Source organism: Mastigoproctus giganteus, chromosome 1 (assembly GCF_048544385.1).
Source record: "Mastigoproctus giganteus isolate SK-2022 chromosome 1, ASM4854438v1, whole genome shotgun sequence".
Lineage (NCBI taxonomy): Eukaryota > Metazoa > Arthropoda > Arachnida > Uropygi > Thelyphonidae > Mastigoproctus > Mastigoproctus giganteus.
The window spans coordinates 199,734,026-199,744,655 of record NC_143575.1 but is presented as its reverse complement, the minus strand read 5'-3'; positions in this window follow the sequence as shown (position 1 = coordinate 199,744,655).

Genomic DNA, 10,630 nt, shown 5'->3' with positions numbered 1-10,630 from the left:
ATAACAGAACTGTACCCAAGTTATCGGGGCTCCAAGTCACATGTTCATGGCACCAGTTTTGACGATCCTCTGCAGTGGTTTGGATTAATGGGATAAACTACTGGCTTCCTTGTGTAGATTCCACTTGAATTTTGTCTTCTGAATACAGTCAGGTTGGAAATGTTTTTACTTGTGGTTGCAGCTACCTCAGTTGACAGGACATTGTTGATGATAGGACATTCCAGTGTTATTGTTTTGAGTCAGATAGTGGGTAGCCCTCAGGCAACCTTGACCAGCTCTTCTAGTAATGGTTCCTGTCTCCTGAAACTGCTTCCATAGTGTTTTGTGGTAGGTGCCACCAGTGATTTCCCACATCTCTGCCATGGTACTTTGTGGAGAAGTACAGATTCTCTGTAAAAAACCAGAAAAAGTGTAATGGCTAGTTTGTCAGAGTAGTGTTATGTTGGTTGATTGGTTTAGAAATTTATTAGACGCATCGGCTAGTGTTATGCTGTTGTCGTGTATCTGGCTACTTGACCGTATGGCCCTAGTAGGACCTCTATGTTGCTCACCGCCACTGCTGGGAGGTGAGCCAGACTTCCATAGTGCTAAGATGACACCGTGTGACACATTAAGCCAACATTCCACCTGTGACTGCCTGGCTTCAAGTTGTCCAACAGCCTGCCATCTCAAAGAATCATCTAAATGATGATGACTTGTCATTCTGAGTACTGGAGATGTGGCTATACAACTGAGTAAGCCAAAAAACTGGAATGAAGTGATATGTTCACAACCTGTGTTTTTATAGGTACGAATAATTTGCATAATGTGCTGCTCTGTAACGTGGTTTATCAATTTATATTGGATACTTGGAATTTGCGTGCCAGGATGATGCCTATAATGTCACTTCTTTGGTGACGCTGTTCACAATAAAATATTGATGTAACACATTTTGTGGAGCAGTGTAGATCTCCACTCTTTGATTCTCTAAATTGATGAGAATTTAATTCAGAATGAACAGTATGCAGAATTAACAAATATGTAGGAAAAATCCTAGGAGTCCAACACCAGTAAAGGATTTGTCATTGCCCTGTTGGACCTTCTGTATAACTGAATGATGTTATCAATATCCTTTTCAGTTTTAGATATATTATAAAATGTGATAAAAATGAAGACAATTTGAAGTTGTTTTGTGGGGCTTCTGTGCAGTTTGATGTAATCCAGATACAACCAGAGCTTTGTTATATTGATCTTTTACCTTATTATAAAGGTTGGGAGCATTAAGCCAATTCTGTTCTAAGGTCAACTGATTCCCCCTTGCAATGTCAACCTAGAAGTCTCAAGATAATAGCTGAGGAGAGGTGGAGTCTGATGACTAAGTCGATCATGTGGAAAATTGTCATCTTGTGATTAATGGCTAAATTTCCTATTTTAACCTTATGGAATCCTTTATGAAAGTTTCTAATGGTGCATCTGGCTGGAAGTGAAATTATTATTACATTGTTGGCAGGCTACACATATTGACTATGTCTCTCGCCTGCTTTTCCCCCAATCCATGAGAGTTTGTTGCCTCACCAATTCTGCCTTACCTGCCTTGTGGCAGGTAAGGCAGAATTGTTCACAATGCCACAATATACATCTGTGTTCATGGTTTTATCGGTGACAACCCGTAGATTAAATGCAGGCCATGTAAAAGAGGCCATCCACTAAACCTCATTATTTATGTAGTATAGTCTGAGTGAAACTGTTATTTGGAAAGATGCCACACTTGGGTGCATTTATCTGATGCCTTGACAGTGTAGAGCAGTGGTTCCCAATCTTTTGTCACTCAAGTCACACTTTAAGTTAAAGGATGCATATTTACTTTACACCTAAATAGTGATTGCTGCTGAACTGAGTGGAGTTTTCCAAATTTTGTGGCACTCTGTGAGAACCACTCAAATGCTATGTAGAGTAATTGGTCACATTTTACCTCTATTGTGATTTCTCTAATGCTTGTTATATGCATAATGATGTGCAGTAATATACCACTGGGTGACAACTTTGGTTTATGAGAAAGTTATGTGGCCACGACATCCCATTTTGTGAAGTGTTTTGCTGATGGTTGCTGATCCTATGTTTATACCAGCTGTGCCTACTGTCTTTTGAGTCACTCATTAGCAACTTCCATTCACTATCATTTTCAACTGTCGATAAGTTCTGAGATCATTAGTAGTTGTCTTTCTGTCCTCCATGAGATGAACCACATGATGCAAACTTTTATAATAAAGTACTTTACACATTCACTATTACATGAGAACTGTAAATTCAGTGAGATAGTTTTGCATTAGAATATCTCCAACTGTGACTTCATGTGCAACGTATGTCCCAAGTGCCACCAAGTATCATACTCTGTTAGGGCAGGGCCTGGCACTGTCCTTACATATAGACCATGGTACACCAGTATTTCTGGCAAAAAATATGCCAGAGATAGGACCTCTGAGTTCCAATGGGATGGGGAAGGATGATTGTTAGTGCCAAATTAGTGGGACAAGTACCTTTGACACAGCAAAGCCATGTGGCTATATGGCATGTTCTCTCTATAGACACAATGTCACGGTGTAGCAACTGGCCACAATACATTATAATAACATGTGGGGGCAGCATGACCCATTTCATCATGGACCATGCGTCGGCGACTAGCACAGCTGAGCTATGCTAGTCGCACTGTACCTTCAGTGGACACAGGAGTAGAGCCATTGGAGAGCAGTTGACTGGAAATGGGTTGTCCTGTCTGATGATCCAACTGTATTACGCAATTGGATGAGTGCCATGTATGTAACACGAGGCTCACAAATCGTGCACAAAAGCAATTTTAAAAGCCAGCAAGGCAGTGTAATGGTGTGGAGCATATTTTGATGGATGTTCAACACCTTGGTACTTATAAATCAGTTCTTCACTACAAACATGTACATCATCACTTCTGATGGTGTGCATCCATTTATGCCCTCAGGTAGCACACTGCATATAGGCACCATCCTCTTCACACTGGGTGGAGAGGTTCCAGGTTCAAATCCTGTTAATGATGCAAGGATTTTTTGAGCTCAGGTTTTTTTTTTTTCTTTTCCAAGTGGCTGAGTTTAGTTGGTTTTAGTGAGGTTTTTATGTACAGCAAATGGGCAAATTGACTGGAGAACACACAATTTACAGACAATATATATATGGTGCGATACAATCTAGGCCACTAATGCATTAAAATCTACAGTCAATTAGCTATGAATGCCATCCTTTTCAATAGATTAGAATGGCACCTCAGTGGTGGAACTTTTATTGGTGTGCATTTTCATAAACATGGCCTAGTTATTCGGTTTCGGGAGAAGGTTGCTGCGATTTCTGTCTTAGAAAATCTGGTTTTCCTTCCAGAACATAGCAAATCAACTGAAGAATGCATGCAGTTACTTACTCAACATACTGATGCCTTATAGCCTTAGTTGCATTAGCACTTTTCATGCTAAGCATCTGTTTATGGTATTGTCTTCCTGGACCACCAAGACAAATTTTTAACAAGACTTTGTTGCAGAGCTGCAAACAATAGTGTTGGATTGATTAAATGAATTCCAGCACATTCTCTCTTCTCCCATGGTAACCAAACTCATTCTGTCTCAACTCAGTTGAACAAACATGTGTAACAACTTGTTTAGAACCAGTACCATCAAATAGCTGGCAACTGTATGAATTTAGTGTGTCAGATTAGTTACCATACTTGTGGATACTCTCCACTGCTTTGTGCAACCTATGTCACTTTGTATGCAGGCTGTGTTGTGTGCTGAAGGTGGTAGGAACAAGAGGAATGTGCCTAATGCAAAGCTATCTGTGTATATCTTAATGATTAAAACGTTAATTTTTTTAATATATATAAAAATAAATAATTAATATAATATATTATATATTTTAATTCTTGACAAATAATTTTAGTGATTTTCCTGTTTTTTAATGTTCAAATAACTTACATTTTTATCTGGAAACTAGACAACTTCAAGATCAGATTGAGGCTCATTGAGTAAGCTTAATGCCGATGGAATGCTTCCTTTTGCCCCAGACTATACACATGAGGGGGCATAAATTCAGATTGGGAAGGATGGTTATAGGATAGGTGTGCAGAAATGGGTAGCTTGAATAAATTTAAGGAAGAACTAGACAGAATATTATAGAGAAAGGACAGGTGATATCAACCTCAACTACCTGAAGTGGCAACTTCTAGTAATTAATAACTCGCTGGCTAACTGAAAACTTAATACAAGCTAGTCTGGACCTCTTCTCCCATAATTTGAATTTATGGCCTCTAGTTCTGGAATTTCTTATAATTGTTAAAATTTCACCTTCACTCATTTTACTAGCCTATCTCAGAATCTAAAACTTCAATCAGGTCCCATCTATGGTGCCTGGTTGCCAAACTGTAGCCCACCATAAGTCTTCATTCGTACACAGTCACCCTTTCGCCTATCTCACCATGTGAATTGCCTACCTTTTGGACCTTTTGAGAAGCTTAATGTTTTTATTTATTATGTCTCCATACTTCAACATAGTATTCCAGGTGTGGTCTTGTAATTCACCACATGGCTGAGTTATTCAGTCTCAGACAAGGTTAGCACGGTACTCTCAAATTTGGATTTTTTGTCTGGTTAGGTAAATCAACCACAGATGACTCAATTTACAGACATATATAAGGCACAACATGGCTTAAGTTGTTGATGTGCTTAAAGCTTAATCTGCAAATTTTTACATCAAACCCCCTATCCTGTTGTCCATTTTGCTTATGAAAATTGGAAACGAAAACAAGTAGTGCAAGAACCGATCCTTGGTGGGGGGACCCCACTTCTGATGCTACAATCTGAAAAATGTCCATTAATCAACTTTCTGCCCTGTGGCCATTCTGCTGGTAATCCCATTTTCAACTTATATTAACCACTCATGGGAGATTTAATCAAATGTTTTGCTCAAATCCAAATAGATTTGTCAAAATGAGCTGGATGTTCCCTACATCCAGCTCATGAGTAGCTGTGTCATAATAGCTTACCAGGTTAATTAAACATGATTTTCTCTCAACAAAACCATGTGTGCTTTGGAATGCCATTTCTGTCTAAATGTCCCTGGATTGCACTCTTAATTGCCGCCTCTTAAGATTTTTTTTTCCTACCACTGAAGTCAAAGTGACTGGTTCACTCTTAGAGCCACCTATGTATTGGTGATATGTTGGCACTTCTTCTATCCAGTGGAATTGCTCAAGTCCAATGATGCCCTCATAATTTATCTCAACCTTTAGTCTCGAAAGTTTTTCTAATCAAGTCATGTAATTTCAAAATTAATAATTTTACGTCTCGGCCTCTCTTCGCCACGAAGGAGTCTTTTGTCAGTAAAAATCAATGCAAAGTACATATTCTGTTCATCGTCAGTTGGGTTATCTAAGACCCAGTACACAAGGTCTGACTCATTTTCTTCTTTGTATTCACATCCTTGAAAAACTGTCCTCATTCTTTGTTAGTTATAGATCTGTTTGTAGTCTTTAGTACTTTTCATCACTCTGTAACTTCCGTGCCATCTTTTTCTGCCCTATTAAACTGACAGTTCATTATTAATCCATCTTGACATCCTCCTATGCTATATTTTCTTAACGGTATATATTCATTCTTGTCTTCTGTAATTTTGCTTTAAAGGCATTTCATAATTATGTATTTGCCCTCCCTCTGCAATCCACCCAATTAATAGATGCCACATAGCATCTTAAACTGTCATAGCTCCCTTTTCTGAAATTAAAACCTGTGCCTTTTAACTATTGCAACACCTTTATTCTTCTTCCAACTAATGACTCTGTGATCACTATCTGCCAATAGTTCCTGTACTGTATGCCCTATAATTTCATCTGATTCATGAGTAATGAGGTCTAGAATATTTTTACACCTATTATTTTCTTTATCATGCTGGTAGAAATAATAATCTAGTTTATTTAAAAAATTGTTTCCTGTGATGAGCTTCCCTCCCATTTATTCCAATCAGTTAGGGGCAAATAAAAATCAACTATAATAAAACATTCATACTTCTTCATCCATTCAATCTGCATGCAGAGATCCCCATGACCAAGTGCACCTTCGGAACACAGCATGGTCTCAATCCTACCTCTCACATCAGCACTGCCTCACAGACTGAATGGACCCGAAGCTGCCGTGTCGATTTGGGCGGCAAGAAGGGTCAGCATGTATCCTGATGCGGAAGTCACAGCGGAGACAAATAGACAGTATTCAATAGGGCTGCGAAATAAAAGCCCTCCTGTTCATTCCACCCAACCTCATATAACTGACGACTGATGAGTTCCTGTTGCCAATGCCGAGTAACTTCAAAGCTGCGCTACTAAAACGTGTACTATCGGAGTTTGATACCTTCTACGATAAGTGTTACAGGCTTTTCTCTAGCAAAATTTGTGAGGATGTGAAACGCAACATAAGTCATTCTATTCCTGACTCAGAGTGTTGCTGAAAAGCTGCAGAAATCGATCACTACACAGAGAAAATATTGCATTCCCATGCAAAAGGCAATAATATACCTGCAATGCAGTCCTCAACCGACACGGTAAATGAAAAGGTAAAAATCCACTGAGTGAGGAATTCCATGTCCCTTCCAACCAGCCATACACAGCCATCACGAGTGCCTCACAACCTATATACCTGCACAACTCATCAGTCGTGAAGAAAGTCTGAATTCTGTTTTTGGAGAGGGGGTAAGATCTGGCATCTCTGTCACAACTGCCCACGATCCTCAGTACGACAGTTTCTACCATTCAGTGAACAACCCGCGCTATAACTCTGAGAATTTTCACATGATTTTGTGTTTTTTCGCATAAATTTTTTGTAAATTCATTAACCATCAGTTCTAAGAAAGTTAATGAGAAGAGCCAAGCAACGAAGAAAATGGTTAGGATCACCATGGAGGTGAAAAAAGAGATTGTTGAAAAGTATGAAGGTGGCATGTGTATCCGGGACTTGGCTGCTGCATGCCGTATGCCGAGAACGACGGTATCTACGATTGTGAAAAACAAAGACGTTATTAAATCTGTTAACGTTGCGAAGGGGGTGAAATCGATTACCAAAGATCAGGGACCTTAGAGCATGTTAAGAAATTGCTTTTGATCTGGATAACAGAAAAACAGTGTGCTAGCAATAGTGTATTGGAAGCAATGATTTGCAAAAAGGCAAAACTGATGCATGCCGATCTTTTGAAAAACAAGGCAGGAACGAGCCAAGAAAATGAAGTGTTTAAAGCCAGCCATGGCTGGTTTGATAATTTTAAGAAGAGGACTGGCATTCACAGGGTTGTGAGGCATGGAGAGAGAGAGAGCCAGTGCTGATAAAGATGCCGCGAATGATTTTGTTACAGAGTTTGGGGAATTTGTGGAAGCTGAGATTTTGTTCCCCAACAAGTTTTCAATTGTGACGAAACAGGCCTGTTTTGGAAGAAAATGCCTAACAGGACCTATATTACACGAGAGGAGAAGGCATTGCTAGGGCACAAGCCAATGAAGGACAGGGTAAACTCTCTTGTTCTGTGGCAATGCAAGTGGGGATTGCAAACTGAAGCCTCTACTGATCTACCACTCTGTAAACCCGAGGGCCTTTATAAGAAACATAACGTGCAGAAAACTCAGTTACCTGTGATGAGGAGGTCAAACAGCAAGGCTTAAGTAACCAGAGAATATTTCAGCGAGTGGTTTAATGTTATGTTTGGGCCAAGTGTAAAAAGTTATTTAGAGGAGAAAAACCTGCCTCTGAAGGCCTTCCTCATAATGGACAGTGCTCCAGCTCACCCTCCAAGCTTATAGGACTATGTGCTGCCAGAGTTTGACTTCATCACTGTAAAGTTCCTTCCCCCCTAACGTGACTCCTCTCATTCAGCCCATGAACGAGCAGGTCATCAAGCAATTTCAAGAAACTCCACATTAAAGCACTATTCCGAAGGTGCTTTTAAGTGACCTCTGACACAGAATTAACCCTGAGAGAGTTTTGGAAAGATCACTTTACTATCGTCCATTGCATATCTCTCATTGACAAAGCCTGGCAGGAAGTTTCCTACAGAACAATGAACTCTGCTTGGAGGAATTTGTGGCCAGAAGCAGAAGAAGAAGGGACTTTGAGGCTGTGCCTATAGGTGCCTCCATAGCCAGGTGGGAAGGAGCAGCAGTGCGTAGCACACCCTTCACAATCTTCTAATCTGTAAATTACTTCCACTTTCATTACACCTTTGCTTCCAACTAATGCACACTGCACAGATTTGATTCTGGGAGATGTAGCTGCTGACTCAGCAAAAACTCTTCACTCAGACTGCTATTGATAAGCATGATCACACCATCCCTTTTATCTTCTCCCCATCCATCCCATATACATTGTACATACCGCAGTGAAACCACATCCCGAATTTCAGGTGACACCACATTTCTGTTAATCCTATTATGTCAGCATTAGTTGTCCTAACCAGTTCAAATTCATACATTTTATTCACAATACTCCTAACATTACTGTAGACACAGTTAAGACTAAGTATTCTTCTACAGTTTACCATCCTGACACACCCTTTAAGTTGTTTAAGCTTGTTTCCCTAGCTTTTATCTTCCTTCTCATTTGAAACTTTGCCACCCTCAGATCATCTTGTCAACATCAGCTATTGCAGCTGCAAACAAAAATTCTTGATGTGTGTAAGCATTACTTTTGCCCATATCAGATAAATGTCTATATTACTCACAACTAGTAATTTCCCTTAAGGTACCCTCAACGATACTGGCATAAACCCTTGACCACCCTTATTCTAATGGATACCATCTTTCTACCTACAAGAGTGGTCCATGCTGAAAAGTTTTCCTCTAAAAAGCCTTGCAGTCTCAAGTCTTAGATTGATCCAAAAGGCTTTCAGTATATAATTTCTCTTATCGTTTCTGGGCAGAATTGCACTCATACACATTCTGAACCAAATTCTGGCATATTTTCAGCATGGTCCTATATTTTTCCTACAAATTGTCAAGTTGTGTTCATTTAATAGTATTATTCTCCACACAAATAGTAATGCTTTATTTACTCCTTGTTTAAAATGTGACAGTCTGTTGGTAATATCATTAATTGTTGCTCCTAGCAAACACACGCTGATTCTTGTCAGCCTATCTTTATTGCAAAAAAAAAAAAAAGTTTGTTTCCCTAATAATAGTCTCCCAATAAAGCCAAATCTTAAACCTGAGCAATATGCACTAGACTATTCTATTCTGAGACCAAAATTGGGGGTGCATCAGTTGGAAGGTCATGAGATACTTGAGTCCTGGATGAGAACCCAGTTATATTTGTTTCTAGGGCAAGTTCCTGTTTCTACAATGATTCAAATTCTTCTAGCAATGTATCAAGGTATGCTCCTTACGCTGAGTGCAAAGAAAAGAATAGTCAGTTGGGTCTAGTTTGTTTACTAGACTGACTGTAGAATATATGCCAGCAGCTGATATGTCTGGGTTATGATATCCTCAGACAATGTATTGAAAGTGTATATTGCAATAACTATTATTTAGGTAAAATATGAACTTAAAGATTACAAAATTTAAATTTACAATATATTATAGAAATTAAACTTATCAAACTTCATCCACTAGTGAAATTAAAATTAAGTTAGAAAATTCACCACCAATAATGTGACAGTAGAAATACTTTAGAGGATTTAAGAAAATATTCTAGAATTTAATTTCATAAAATTAATAGGCACAATTTGGCCTTAGCAGCCATAAAACAACATAACCAAACCAACAGAAAGTAAATTTAGAAAAGTAAAAAAAAAAAAGTCAACACCTAATCTTAATTCCTTCAGTTAATCTGAGAGAGAGACTTGGCATAACTAAACAGTCCGCTCAAATGCATGCAATACTAAACTCTCATGCTTGACCACCTGGCTAAATTGGGCTGTAAATACTCAGTAGTTCCTATATCAAAACAGTGCTGTTGTTGGTTTTTTTATTAGCATTAGTGACTAAGGCCATATTTCCTCATATATACTGTTTATAAATTGCATGTGTTCTGGGGCCAATTTTCTGTTTTCTGGATGAAAAACCCCAGTTTCCAGGAGAAAATACCATGCTTCCTCACCTGAGACATCAACCACATTGTGAAAACGGCCCACAACAATTCCCCACACCATTGACGGGACTCGAACACAGGTCTTTTCCACCCGGTGTGTGGAGAACAGCAATTCTACCAACTGTGCTACCAGCAAGGGCTCAAAGCAGTGCATCAGAGTTTAACAGCATTTAATTTTTTTTCATGTTGACTAGAAGTGTACTGTATTACATAACATAACAGCCACATCATGCTACAAATTTATAACCCTGGTATTTAATACCGACCCTTATTTTTTAAATAACTATTGTAGATTTGGTAATTTGGACAGCACAATATTTTCATGTTTCAAAGGAATTTTACTTCAAAACAATACATAATGAAAATTTCAAATAAATGTGATTTGTCTTGAGAATGTTTGCTTTGAGTTGTGTGCCTCCTAAGTTTAACCCTTTTTCTTCACGAGTTTATAAGCACTATGTGGGCTTTGAGCAACAAGCTGTTTTTCTGGAAATTCGTAAAAATGAACTTTGTGCTAAATG